The sequence below is a fragment of the Trachypithecus francoisi genome, unplaced genomic scaffold (genome assembly GCF_009764315.1).
Source record: "Trachypithecus francoisi isolate TF-2019V2 unplaced genomic scaffold, Tfra_2.0 Contig01461, whole genome shotgun sequence".
In the NCBI taxonomy this organism is placed as follows: Eukaryota; Metazoa; Chordata; class Mammalia; order Primates; family Cercopithecidae; genus Trachypithecus; species Trachypithecus francoisi.
In genome coordinates, this window is record NW_022681433.1 from 16676912 (window position 1) to 16692296 (window position 15385).

The following is a 15385-nucleotide window of genomic DNA, read 5'->3' on the forward strand; positions in this document are numbered from 1 at the left end:
GGGTCCATGCCACCTTTATGAGCTGTAACACATACCTCAAAGGTCTGCAGCTTCACTCCTGAAAAGCCAGTGAGACCACAAACCCACCGGGAGGAATGAAGAACTCTGGAGGTGCTGCCGTTAAGAGCCGTAACACTCACTGCAAAGGTCAGTGGCTTCACTTCTCAAGTCAGCCAGACCACCAACCCACCAGAAGGAAGAAACTCCAGACACGTCCGAACATCAGTAGGAACAAACTCTGGACACACCATCTTTAAGAACTGTAACACTCACCACGAAGCTCCGCGCCTTCATTCTTGAAGTCAGCGAGACCAACAACCCAGCAATTCAGGACACAATACCAGAACATTCCTATATGTTAACAAGGCAACCATGAGGGACGTGCCAGAGAGAAAGGGGAAGTAATTCATGGATGGAGTGAGAGATCTGAGGAGAGAGAAATTTGAATGGGATCAAAATCACAGGCCAAGGAGACATGACTTAGGAAGAACAGCCAAAAAGAAACAAGCATCTGCGGGTTTGAGGGACCTTACTGAATCATAATAAAGTGAATTTCAAGGAGTTTCTACCCATGAGGGGCCAGGCCAGGGAAGGGTGTGATGACGTCAGGGATTCAAAAGACATCCTGGCTCTTCCTCAGCTCTGACTCAGCCCTCAGAGCAGTGAGCCCACCCTCCTTCTGTCCTTCCTCCTCTCCCTCTTTCCTCTGTTTCTGCCGTTCTCTCTCTCATTCCCTGTCTCCCTCTCAGTCGCTCCCTTTCTCTTCCTTGCTCTGTCGCTCTCATTCCCTCTCATTTACTCTCTTTTCCTCTCTCTCCCTCATTCTCTTTCCCCCTCATTCTGTGTCTCATCCTCTCCCTCATTCTCTTTCCCCCTCATTCTGTGTCTCATCCTCTCCCTCATTCTCTTTCCCCCTCATTCTGCGTCTCATCCTCTCCCTCATTCTCTTTCCCCCTCATTCTGCGTCTCATCCTCTCCCTCATTCTCTTTCTCCCTCTCAATATCCTCTTCTTCTCTGGCAAAATTACCCTGCTAATAGCTGGGGGTGTCTAAAGGTACTGAGAGGCTCAGAACTCCCTCTGACTGGGTCTTTCCACTTCAAATGTTCAGTTCCAAGACCAAGTGCTGGAGTTGGGCAGACAACCACCACCCTCCCCTACCACCCCCTAGGGCTGACTTGCCCTGAGTCCTTAGTCCAGTGGCATGTTGGGGGGAATTTCACCAGGGTTCAGGCCCTGGACTGAGGCTGGGTGAAGAGATCCCATAAAGTCCTTCCCTGGGGGCCAGCATCCAGGGGTAGAGACGATCATTAATCAACCGCACCAAGGAGGGTGAAGTTGCCGCTGTGATCAGGGCTGTGAAAGAAAGGAATATAGGGTCTGAAATTGGGGCAGTGGGGAGGGCCGGCAGCCACCTCCCAAGGAAGAGGGCTTTGAGCCGGGCTCCTGCAGCTGAATAGGTGGAGGGAAGCCCTGCGCTGGGGGCGGAGCAGCAGGCCTGGCCCAGCTCAGGAGTGGCAAGTAACTCCTTGGGGAGGGAGCAGGGTCCAGGCTGGACCAGGTCAGGTCAGTGAGTGGGACCTCAGGGGGCCTGAGGGTGAGGAGGGCTGGAGAGACCAGGGAGTCTGCAGTCTACTCAGCCAAGGAGGGGTCGGGGGAGGAGGGGTCTCCAGAGCCACAGAAAGCGGGGAAAAGAGCTTGTGTTTGGTGGGGAGGACGGGATCAGATCTACATTTCTGAAAAGACCCCTCCCCCTTCACATAAACACAGACTGCACCGGCTTTCTACATCTCACTTGGTTCTTTCCTTCTTTTTTTTTTTTTTTTTTTTTGAGAGGGAGTCTCGCTCTGTCACCCAGGCTGGAGTGCAGTGGCCGGATCTCAGCTCACTGCAAGCTCCGCCTCCGGAGTTTACGCCATTCTCCTGCCTCAGCCTCCCGAGTAGCTGGGACTACAGGTGCCTGCCACCTCGCCCGGCTAGTTTTTTGTATTTTTTAGTAGAGACAGGGTTTCGCCGTGTTAGCCAGGATGGTCTCGATCTCCTGACCTCGTGATCCGCCCGTCTCGGCCTCCCAAAGTGCTGGGATTACAGGCTTGAGCCACCGCACCCGACCCTTTCCTTCTTAAATGAACCAGCTTGTGTGAGAGAGGATGACAGCTTATTTAATTTCCTAGCACTTACCACCAACAGCCAAGTAATTTATTTTCTATCTTCTTCCACTAGAAAATAATTTCCAAGATTTCTGTATGCTTTGTTCACTGTGGTATCTCCAGCACCTAGGACAAAGTCTGAGATTTGTTAAGTCAACTTATAGGAAGCCATTGGTTTGGGCTGAGCTCCTGCAGCAGACCCAACAGAGCAAACCAAAAATGGAGTTACTCCTGCCAAACATTCATGACGCCAAACTGAAACTAAGTTGTTTATTTGACCTTCCAAGAGATCAGGAGAGAGAGAGAGAGAATAGCCAAATCCCCAAACAGGCCGGTTTTAACAAGCAGGAAGAAGCCCCCTCTTTTTTAACATTTTAGAGAAAAGTTACTTTCTAATAACCAACCGGTCTTCTGCTTCCTGTTTCTGTTTTCCTCAGCCTTTTTCTGTTTATAAAGTTAACCCCCTCTGCTGGCCTTATCAAAACACTCTTTCTATTTTATGGAATGGAATGTTGCTCAATTCTGGAATCATAAAAGCCAATTAAGATCTTTAAACTACATTTGTTGTAATTTTTGTCTTTTGACATGTGATAAGCACTCAGTAAACATGTGAAAAGAGAGGGAGAGCAAGAGATCAAGACAGAGGGAGAGGAAGAGCGAGAGGTCTCACGGAGGAAGGAGGGAGACTTCTTTGCACCTTCAGAGGCAGGCAGCCCCCACAGTGCTGGTGCAAGGACTGAGCAGATTTTGTGGGGTTTGTGTTGGTGTAATGAGAAAGACTAGGCCTGTATCCAAAGAGCTGGGTTTGAGAATTGAGTTTTGCCACTTACTAGAATGAGACATTTGTCAAGTTACTGAACATCGGAACTTCCAACTCCTCAAATGTAAAACAGGTGTGACAACACGCCTCACCCGGTTATTGCAGAGGCGGAATGTGTAGCTGTGATTAAGAAGCACTGTGTACACTGCAGAGAACTATGCAAATATTGGTAGTCTCTACTTTGTGGTCCCTCCCAGGAGTCAGAAGAAGACAGGACCAGGTGGCTTTTTGGGCATCCATTGCAACATCAGGGAGAGGAGTGAAGCCACAGGGATGACACGGTCTATAGCAGGTCCTGCTGCTGCTGCTGCTGCTGCTGCTGCCGCCGCCGCCCATGACACACTCCTGGAGCCCAGGCAGAGTCTGTGTTTGTCATCTTAATTTCCCAGCTAGTTTAGAGTTTATGACATCAGAGAAGACAGCAAAATCCCCAAAAAAACTTGGGTCAAGTGCACTGCAGACAAATGGATTTCAAATTTGGTTTCTCCTTGCCCTTGGAATACATTTATAAAAAAATAAACAAGAGGAGAAACACACAGGAGAGAAACCTTTCTTCCACAGCGCCCTTGCACATTTGATCTGATTTGCACAGTGCGCGGTGGGGACAGGAAACTGACACCCTAGAAGGTTAATGGTTTCCAGGAAGTCAATGACAGATTCTGAATTTAAACCTGGGTCTACTAACGATTGTTCTTCAATTACTCAGCTGCCACTTGTGAGTTTCCACTATGGAAACCAGTGATTTTTCACAGAAAATTAGTGAAGCAAATGGAATGATTTTTAAAAGCATAGGGTTTGAAGTCGGAAGGCTGGAGTCCAGAGTCATGGTTCTGACACCTACTGGCCTGTCATTTTCACCTGCTAACGTCTAAGGAGCCCGGGTTCTCCTTAGTAAAGTGGCGATGCTAATTCCTAGGGCACTGGGCTGTGGAAGGTTGAACTGGGATAATGGGAACTCACAAGCCATAAATCGCCCAACCAGTGATGAGTACTCCCTACACTTTGGCGGCAGCTGGTTTTGATTTTAAATTAGTAACCTGCAAGTCTGTATCCATCGCTAGGCACTCCGGGGAGAAGGGGTGGGTACAAAGGAGGGACGAACCCCCAGCTCTGGCTGCAATGGAGCCCGCATCCTGTCAGAAAACGGGAACCCTGACCCTCCTCTCCCTCCCCTGGGACTGTTCTCAGGCAACGTGGGCTCCAGCCTGCAGGCGCCGAGCTCCACCGCCAGATGGCGCCGCGGCGCGGGACGCCGCGCGGGGCGCTGGGCTCCTGGAAGAGGGGAGGAGGCTGTTTGCAAAGGTTTCAGAGGCAGAGTTGTAGGTTACAGGCGAGGCGCGGGAGCCGGCGCGGAGCCGGGATAAACAAGAGCACTCTGTGTCGGTCTGGTTCTCTAAAGAGCGGATAGTTCCAGGAAAGACACCGACTCAGGCATCCAACAACTGGGGAGCAGAACGGCGCTAGCCAAAGCAAGTTCCAGTCGGCCCGAGCCCGGAAGGCCCCACCCTTGCCGGTGGAGCTGGACCGGCTTCAAGAATGTGAGGTCTAGAAGTTAGGCCGATCACGGTGGTGCAGACACCCCGCTAGGGCAGGATCGATTCCCTGTTGGGGGAGCAAAGGGACATGAGAGAGAAGCTCGGACCAGAGAGTAGGGGCCACATTACACTTGGTATTAAGCAAAAGGCAAAAGAGGGTGTCCGTGGTGCAGCCAGGAGTCCCGAGAGTTCCCAGGAAGGCGGGGACTGATGAAAACTGCGTTTGAGGAAAACAGCCCTAAGCCTGAACCAGTATCCTTTAGGCTGTCAGCCTGGTTTAGGGGAGAGAAACAAAACAGATGTCCTTTCAGCAAAGTGCATGTCCTCACTGGCTACACTGTTAGCTCTCTGGGAGCTGATGCCATGCGCATAGTCGGTGTGTGGCAGAGGCACACCACCAAAGAGCACAGCCACCAAAGAGCCTGCTCCCCTGTAGAATGCGGGGCTGTTTGAGGAAAGCATCTGCCAGGGGCCTCTGCTTCCCCATTTCCTCCCACACTGAGCTAGCCAGAACCATGTGAGTGAGCTTGCACCCGCAACAGCGGGCACCGTGATTGCCCCGTGGCTGTCTCCGAAAAGATGGCTCCCACTCTCTCTCCCTCCTCCTTCCACAGGCTGGGTGTTGACACACAGGGTGAGGCCACATGGCAGAGCCTCCCCTGGGCCTTATTCCGGAACAGCTGAGGAAACCCCTTCTCTCCCACTCTACTGTGCCTCCACCGGATCTCACATGAGAAAGCAGCTTCCGTTGTGTTGAGCCACTCCAATTTAGGACATTAGCAAATACAGTAACCAGTTTTACCCGCCGTAATGCAAGGTTTTGCTATACATCTGTTGAATTGATGTGAACTTCACTGAACCTCTTAGGCCTGGGAGTTTAATACGATCTTAGGTCCAGCTGGAGGAAGAGGCTGGAGCACCAGTCCTGAGTATCAGGTCGCTGAGCCCAAACTAAGCCATTATATCCCCTGTGACCTGCACGTATACATCCAGATGGCCTGAAGCAAACAAAGATCCACAAAAGAAGCGAAAATAGCCTTAACTGATGACATTCCACCATTGTGATTTGTGCCTGCCCCACCCTAACTGATCAATGTCCTTTGTAATCTCCCCCACCCTTAAGAAGGTTCTTTGTAATTCTCCCCACCCTTGAGAATGTACTTTGTGAGATCCACCCCCTGCCTGCAAAACATGGTTCCTAACTCCACCGACTATCCCAAAACCTGGAAGAACTAATGATAATCCACCACCCGTGACTGACTCTCTTTTCGGACTCAGCCCGCCTGCACTCACGTGAAATAGACAGCCTTGTTGCTCACACAAAACCTGTTTGGTGGTCTCTTCACAGGGACACGCATGACACTAAGCGCTCTTCAGTCTCTGCATTTCCATACAGTATGAACTCGGAAGGTTCCAGGGTCTCCACTGCCGCCATGGGGATTACCAAGACTGGGTGGTTTGGGCGCCTTCAAACAGTTTCTTGTAATTTTCTTTTCTTTTCTTTTCTTTTTTTCGAGACTGAATTTAGCTCTTGTTGCCCAGGCTGGAGTGGAATGGCATGATCTCTGCTCACTGCAACCTCTGCCCCCTGGGTTCAAATGATTCTCCTGCCTCAGCCTCCCGAGTAGGTGGGAGTACAGGTGCCTGCCACCACACCTAGCTAATTTTTTCTATTTTTAGTAGAGGCAGGGTTTCACCATGTTGACTAGTCTGGTCTCAAACTCCTGACCTTAGGTGATCTACCCACTTAGGCCTCCCAAAGTGCTGGAATTACAGGAGTGAGCCACTGTGCCCGGCCCCATAATTTTCTTAAAGTCTAGTATCTAAGACTTTATAACAAGATTTAAGTCAGTAAAATCAAGTGGGCAAGGTTTTGAATTGCCAGTGGTGCTTTAAAGCATTTACAGGCCAAGGGCAAATTATTCTTGGATCCTTCAGGACCTGACATTCTTCTAGAGACAATGAGTCATCCATAGAGCTCCAACCCTGAATTAAGCATTAAAAGTGATTGTTGAGCAGGACACTCCTGCACAGCCAAAAGGTTCCTGTAAAGTCACAGAAAGTAGCAGGAAAGATCTTTTTATCCCTGTCCAGAAAAAAGAGCTAAGGTTTCACAGCCCTGGAGGTCTCCAAAATGGTCCAAATTAATGAACAGTCAGAAAACCATGAGAGAAAATCATCCAAGGTCATTGTCTTTAAGCTGACCTTCCTACCCTGCCTTCCTCTCTGCAGCTCCTTAACAAAAACTCAGCACAGTAGGGCATTCCTGTGGGGGCCACTGAAAGTCAGTCATTCTTGCTTGAGTTTTCCAGGGGAAAGAAAAGCCTTCTACACATAAGGAGTGGACAGACAGTAATCCTCGAATGAGGAAGCGTTTATAAATAACAAGAATTCAAAGGAAGTTAGTATCAGGCCTAATGAAGATCAGGAACGCTGATGAACAGCGCCCAGCTGGGGCACATTAGATTTTAATAACTATGGGGTCCCTATGTCACCTTTCCATCTGCTCCTTTTCCTGAGACTTTCAGGAGGGGCGTGTGAGGTGATGAGACGTGGACGTTGGCCAGCAGATTTCTGTGTTCCCTTAAGTCCCGGAGCATGGGAGAGGCTTGGGTCTCAGAGCAAATCTGATTAACGCTCCCCAGCTTAATAAAGGAAGAAGCCAAGCGCCGAGGCAGGAATTGACTTCCTGAGCCTCTACAGTTTGTCAGGGAGAGACGGAAGAGAGCCTGGAGTACAGATCTCCTGAGTGGACTCTGCCTGAGCACACGTGGTGAACAGGAAGCCACACATGAGCTGATGGACAGAGCTTCACACCCACCACCCCCCATGTGTTGATGTCTCCTCCTCCTCCTCCTTGGGCAAACCCCTTAGTTTCTCTGACCTCAACTTTCCATTTCCATAAAAATGGACACAGTAGTACCTCTGGTGCAGGGAAGCTGGGGGTGAGGGGGGTCTCAGCACAGCGCAGGTGCAGGGCTCTTAGAGGAAGAGAGGAAATGCTGAACAGGTGACAGATGGACAAAGCGAGAGAAACTGACCGACCAAAAGACCTTGCCCACTGTTTATATACCTTCCATCAATGTCCAAGTGAGTTTGTCCTGGCTTTATGTGAACAATTTCGTCCACTGTCCAAGTGAAACTCGAGCCACTTGAGAAGGAAGAATTGCTTTACCTCTCATCATACTGTATTTTCCCCTCCTATTGAAATGGAAATATCAAGTTCAAAAATTCTTATGCAAAGTAAGAAGAGAATCAAGTCAGTTCTTTCAAGAGCTCCACGCCCTTCACCAGGAACACAGCCCAGGAGTCTTTCCCCTGTCAGTCCAGCAGTGACTCAGCTTGCCTCATGAACCTTTCCACCCACCTCTGGGCAGTCCTTGAGTCAGGAATTCAGCATCAATGACAGGTCCTTTGTCCAGGGCCTGCTTTGCACACTTTGGAAATATAAAGAAGTTGAAGACAATGTCCGTATTCTGAGACACACAAACACACAGCAAAACCATGACCACTAAAATGTAAACACTCAAGTTCTCACTTCCTGTGGCCACACTATCAGAGGCGTGTGAACCAGAGCAACTCCATCTTGAATCAGAGCTGGGTAAAATGAGGCTGAGACCTACTGGGCTGCATTCCCAGATGGTTAAAGCATTCTAAGTCACAGAATGAGATAGGAGTTCAGCACAAGATACAGGCCATAAAAACCTTGTTGATAAAACAAGCTGCAGTAAAGAATCCGGCCCAAACCCACCAAAACCAAGATGGCCACAAGAGTGACCTCTGGTCATCCTCACTGCTACAGTCCCACCAGTGCCGTAAGAGTTTACAAATGCCATGGCAACGTCAGGAAGTTACCCTATATGGTGTAAAAAGGGGAAGGGGCTGGGGGCAATGGCTCACACCTTTAAGCCCAGCACTTTGGAAGGCTGAGACGGGTGGATCACGAGGTTAGGAGTCCAAGACTAGCCTGACCAACATGACTCCATCTCTCTAAAACTACAAAAATTAGCCAGGTGTGGTGACACACGCCTGTAATCCCAAATATTTGGGAGGCTGAGGCAGGAGAATAACTTGAACCCAGGAAGCAGAGGTTGCAATGAGCCAAGATGGCGCCACTGCACTGCAGCCTAGGCAACAGAGCAAGACTCCGTCTCAAAAAAAAAAGGTGGTGGTGGGGCATCCCCTTGTTTAGCATATCATCAAGAAATGACCATAAAAATGGGCACCAGCAGCCCTCAGGGCTGCTCTGTCTATGGAGTAGCCATTCTGTATTCCTATGCTTTCCTAATAAACTTGCTTTCACTTTACTCTATGGACGCAGTCTGAATTCTTTCTTGCACAAAATCCAAGGACCCTATCTTCGGGTCTGGATCGGGGCCTCTTTCCTCTAACAACATGGAGTCATGTCCTTCAGGCTGGGCCACTGTTTCCTACCCTATTATATTCGAGTCTCATTCCTCCTTCATCTACTTCTGGGCTGTCGTCCCAGCTCTGTAACTAATCTAGTGGTGAGATCAGGGGCCAATTATTCTATGTACTCCAGTCCTCCCAGATGCAAAGTTGGGACAGTAATATCTGCTTTGCCTGATCAGAGTAAGGATTAGATGAGATATTTCATATAAAGTGTTTAGTGTATGTACAGTCCCTGGAACAGAGTAACAGCTGCCAATAAACAGTCACTGTTCCACGGGCATTTCATTTGTTCCACAAGCCCTTGCTGAGCAGGCACATGCGAGTGCCTGAAGGATGCATGGGTCCTGCTTGCAGAAGGGTCGCTGTCCTTCTGTGCTTTGATTGAGACTTCCTGAAAATAAGTGGTTGCTGTGTGCCACGCTTTCATTTACCCTTCACAATTTCCCCATGTGTAAGGGGTAGCCCATCTCACAGCAGAGGAAAATGAGTCTCAGAGAGGCTGTCACATGCCCACAGCCAGCAGGACACAGCTGATCTGGACCCAGGGCTCTGTACCAAAAACCTGGGCCATCTCATCCTCTCACATGACTCACCCTGGATGGCTCAGATCACAGGGAGCAAGAGGAGAGCCAGGAAGTTGAGTTCTGGAACCAAGGAGTTGGGTTGCTGAGCTTAGAAATGCTTCCTCACTCTTCTTAGTCTCAAGGGAGGTGATGGAATAATGACAGGAACACTTGCCATTTATGGGAAGCTGTTACTCAGTGCCAGGCACTGTATATACACTGAGCACTTTATATGCAGTATCTCATTTAATTCTTACTCTAATCAATCAAGGCAGGTATTATTGTCTCAACTTTATATCTGGGAATACCAAAGTTCATAAAATAACTGGCCCATGATCTCACTACTCATCAGTGACAGAACTGGGACAGAAGCCCAGATGCAGATGAGGCCAAAGCTCGGGCTCTGAATGGCTAGAATATACTGCTCCCTTCTATGGGAACAGCAGAGGCTGAGGGGTGGTCACCCTCACACTTCCAAAGAGCTTGCTATGGATTGGCATCTAGACCTGACTACACGGTGCACATATACTGTCTACGTAGCATAGAGTGCTGCAAAATGTGTTGTTAAAAAACACCAGCAGCCTCTGCTTGTTATTCAGTCAACACTGATAAGCAGAAACAACCAAAGGACCATAGTTCATTTATCCTCTTTTATTAGTGATGATTTCTGTTTCTGGCAATATGGCTGATTAACATGGCCTGAAGTTAAGATAGAATATCGTTTTTACACAAGGCTGATGTTTAAACAGAAGGGAGGATGGCAGCAGTAATTCTCAAGTGTCAAAAACTAGGAGGGAGGTGAAAATGGTGCCATATGTGTGTGAGCTGATACTGTGGCTGCCCTTGTCCCCTGGGAGCTTGAAAAGAAGATAAGATGAAGCTTCATGGGGAGGATGATTGGAACTGAAAACACACTTAGTTCCAAAACCCCTCCTCATGTGAGAGAATGTACTAGGAAGAAATTCCCCACTGGAACAAGCTGCTGAAAGGAAGTTTACCTGCTCTAGGCAATGGGTGACAATTTAGAACCCCAGGCCTGCTCTTCAAACAGGGATGGAGCTTGAATTTCCATCACCTTATTATCCCCAAGCCAAAAATAATTTTTGTTTTTGTAGAGACAGGGTCTTGCTATGTTTCCCAGCTTGGTCTCCATCTTCGAAACTCAAGCAATCCTCCCACTTCAGCCTCCCAGAATGCTGGGATTATAGATGTGAGCCACCATGTCCAACCCCCAAGCCAAAATATTATAAAATTGGCTGCAAAACTGGTGTGAAAGGACTTTCACAAGGAAGCCACAAGAGATCCTTGAGGAGGAAGCAAGCCCAACTAAACATGAGCTCATAATCGAAAATGACAAAACCTAAAGGAGACTGTCAACGATGAGTGGAAGTCAGCAAACACTGTCAACAGCAAAATTACAGCCTCAAGCATTTGCGATAATAGAGGCATGCTAAATCAGTTAAAATATGCAAGAGAAGTTAGACAGACAAACTAGAACAAGAAAGTCTCTTACACTAAGAGATGTTTCAGAAAGAGATGGGTGAGGGGTAATAGTCAAAGAGTTACTGGCTAAGAATTTTCAAAAATCTTCAGATTCAAGATGTTTAAGTCCCAAACAGTATATGCAAATAGAAATCTAAGATTTTTTTTTTTTTTTGAGATGGAGTCTCACTCTGTCACCCAGCCTGGAGTGCAGTGGTGTGAACTCGGCTCACTGCAAGCTCCACCTCCTGGGTTCACGCCCTTCTCCTGCCTCAGTCTTCTGAGTAGATGTACATATTTCCTCAATGCCTCTCCTGCAGCATTTATTAAGGTATGTTCACAACAGAGCCATCTATTCCATAAACAACGTAAGAATAGCTACATTGCCTGAGTGTTCAGCATCTCCCAGGTATTAAGAGTTTCCTTCCATGTGAATCTGTTGTCCTCCATCCTCCAGGTGAGGAAATTAAGGCTGTGAAAGGGCTGGGAACCCCCACTCCGTGCTGCCTCTTCATGGAGCTCAGTCAATAGCGATCCAGTTTCTGCATCTGAATCATGTGGGGCCAGAAATAATTTTTACGGGATAAAGTACACAGAATCCAGAAGAGTACTGAAGACTCTTCCCCACCTCACTGCAGCTGGAGGATTTGTCACATGCATTCGGTGAGTCTAGGTCTGGACAGCTGAGCTGAAGGGGCACCCTGGAGCCTGGCAGGGCGCCTGCACGGCAGCCGAGGGAAGAGGATGCTGAATGGGAGGTCGATGTTGCTCCAGCAAAGCGCAAGACAAATGAGGAGGAAGTCACTGAGGCATCGTGGGAAAGCCCATCCTGCGGTCTTTTCACCCACGGAAACTCATTACCCAGTCGCCAACCCACTTGAAGGCCCAGTAGCCCAGGTCAGGGTTTCCACACCTCCCCTCCCCTCCCCTGCAGGGCCATTGCATGACAATCAGTCCGATATCCTCAGGGGGAACCACACATTCGGCTTCTGTGCACTGACCTTTCATAGGGTCGAAGTTATTTTTGTAAAAACTGAGAGTACAGCCATGCACAAGAGTATTTAATTCTATGAATTTAGCGGGTGAGAACTGGGGAGGAAAACTGGTGTCGGTAAATAGTCCTTCTTGACCACTATGCAAATATTTCATCTCCCAAGTCCGGAAGTGGGGTAGAGCTGAAAGCACCGTGTGTCATCTGGGATAAGGGCTGAGAGACGAGGGGGAACCCACAAAGGCCCCCTGCAGCTTAGGTTCGCGTGCACGAGCCTGGGGCGGGCAGGTGTGCCAGACACTGGCTCTGGAGGCGCAGCTCCACGGTGTCTGTGGAGTGGGCTCTCTCCAAACCAGTGAGTTCCTGCAAAAGTGGCTTTTATTGACTTAACAGGAAGATCCAGCAGGCTCCAGTCCTCTTTGCAATCATGCGCCTCTGGCCCCCAGCAGGAGGGAAGAGGAGGGTGAAAGGCGAAGCCCCCGGGCTGTCCCAGGGAAGTGCTCCTGGCAGAGTGCGCTGGCCCCTGCCCTGCTGACGAGGGAGCGCGCCTACACTAGTGCCTACTTTCCATATAGACCTTGGATAGAACCCACCGTCCAGAGGGGAGGGTGGCCCCCGGCCCTACCCCCAACTGACAGGAGACCCGGCTCCGTGAGCGCTGTCCTCAGCCCGCCAGGATCGCCTTTCTGTCCGCACAGTGCAGCCCTGACCACCTGGCGTGCGCCTCCTTCCCGAGCGCCATCTGCCTGCGCCCCCAGAAAGCCATCGGGCCTACGACAGCCAGGGAGCCCCTCAGCTCGCTAGTATCCCTCGGGGGACGCGGGGGACATCCAGAACGGACTTCCCTCAGCCACACGCCCAGGGCTGCACGTATCCGGGACAGGTGCAGACACCCCCCCACCGCCCCCGCCGCCGCCGCCCTCCCCAGACCATCAGCAAGCACAAGGCGCCTGCTTTTCAAAAACTCCCATGTGTCCTTCGGTGTCCCCCAACTCTGCGGGGGGGACAGGGGCGGATTCGGACGCAACTTTCCGAAACAATTGTCAGTGAAAAGAGACAAACCGTAAAATATTTGAAGAGATGTACTCTGAGCCAAATGTGAGTGACTATGGCCGGTGACACAGCCCTCAGGAGATTCTGAGACATGTGCCTAAGGTGGTCCGGGTGCAGCTTGGTTTTATACATTTTAGGGAGGCATGAGCCATCAATCAAATACAGTTGAGAAATACATTGGTTTGGTCCAGAAATGAGGAATTTGGGCATGATAAAAAGAAAAAAATCAGAGCTTAGTCCTCATTCCCCTCTCTTCTCCAAAAGCATTCCATAGAATGTGTGTGCAGCAGCAGGTCCCACGGGGTGAAAAAGGCTCATTCCTAGAATTGTCTGACTTGATGGTAATAGTTTTAAATATTAGCGATTTGGATTACGGCGGGAGGACATGGTGTAACCTGATATAACAGCCACGAGTTTAAGAAGTGAGATGGAGTCAGGCCTAGAGTTTAGTCTAAAAAACATCCCAGATCAGATCTATTCTGAGAGCTATTATGGTCCAGGTCTTCGATTATGCCTTTTTCCTTCGCTGTCTCTGGCATAACATTTACAAGTGATGTAGTAAAAAACATCAAAAAGACAGTGAAGACTGAGCATCCAAGAAGGTTACAGGTAGAATCAGGGGGCAGTAAACCCAACCAACAAAAAAGATAACAAAATAAAACCTGCATGCATCATCATACTTTTTTAGTAGACTTACAGTGCGTTTACCCTGTATCAAGGGTTATTTTAACTTTATGATAAATCTTATTTGAGGATTGTAAAACCGACATCAAATCAGAATCTCATAAATTTAATCTCTCTTCTGGCCAATTTATCTCCATAATGTTTTAGGACTTTCTTCTTAGGGTTCTTGTCACACAACCAGGAAAGATTAGGCTTGCAGACACATAGAAGGATGAAAAAAATGGAATTTATTGGGTAAAAAAAAAAAAAAAAAAAAACGGTGGCTCAAGCCTGTAATCCCAGCACTTTGGGAGGCCGAGACGGGCGGATCACGAGGTCAGGAGATCGAGACCATCCTGGCTAATACGGTGAAACCCCGTCTCTACTAAAAATACAAAAACTAGCCGGGCGAGGTGGCGGCGCCTGTAGTCCCAGCTACTCGGGAGGCTGAGGCAGGAGAATGGCGGAAACCCGGGAGGCGGAGCTTGCAGTGAGCTGAGATCTGGCCACTGCACTCCAGTCCGGGCGACAGAGCGAGACTCCGCCTCAAAAAAAAAAAAAAAAGAAAAAAGAAAAAAAAAAAGGGAAACAGGGACTCTCAGCAAAGGGAGAGTCCTGCTAGCAGGGTTCCCACCTCGCAGACTGAATCCCAGGACACCACCCAGGAACAGAAGGGGCCAGGGTCCTCCCCATCACAACTTGCAAACTTCCCGAGGCTCCAGCCCAGTGCTGCCTCCTCCCAGTGAGCAAGCCATTTAGAGGTGCTCCAGAGAGCCCTTTTTACTTGGCTGTCTCAATAGATATGACATCCTGAGGAGGGTATAGATCAAATGCAAGAAACGCCCGGTCCTCTGTGTCTAAATTGTCATAGAACATAGGACCTGTTAACAGTAGACAAATCCATTTTTCCCACCACTTTTGTATTGCACCATCTACTGATGGTACTTGGGAGAGAAAAGGAAATGTTGTCACAGAAGTCATATAATTCTATAGTGTCATTGTCTTGTCTCTCAGCGGGACTCCCTATGGCTGAGGGCCTCAGAGTCGAAAGATGTATAGTCAATTAATTGTTCTAGGCCAGATAGGAATGGATGTGGACAGGCCTTCATTACTTCTAAAAATTCTTATTTTAAATAAAAAAAAAAACTGACAAAACCAAAAGGCAGAGTTAAAAGACTGACTTATTTTTAACTTCTATGTGTTGTGTTACTGTAAGCTTGGGTTTTGTTACAGACTTATAGTAATCAGCTATACAAAACCTAAGCCTTGTTCTGAAAAATAATTGAAAATATGTATATAGATATAGATGTAAATATATTTATCTTCACAACTCATAATTGGAAGTATTATACCCAGTAGGCTTTGTTATGAGGTATTTTTATCCTGTTAGTAAATATTTTCTTTAATTCTCTCATAAGCAGAAAATTTTTATGGTGGGGTGGATGCAAAAGTAGCACATTATAGTTTGGAAGGCAACTAAACTTGTTTTACCAGCTGTTTAGGCATTTTTGTACCCCTTCTTGGAGGGTTTGACCTTGACTTAATTTTATCCCTCAAAACCAGCCCTTACAGTCTCATGCACCCATCTCCTCCATGATAGTACCTGGACCTAAAGGGAGGCTGCTTGTATAGTCTTAGCAGCAGAGCATTAGCAGTGAACCAGATCCCGGCCCAGTGGGATGCCAAATGAGGGAGATTCATATCTCTGGTCTTCAG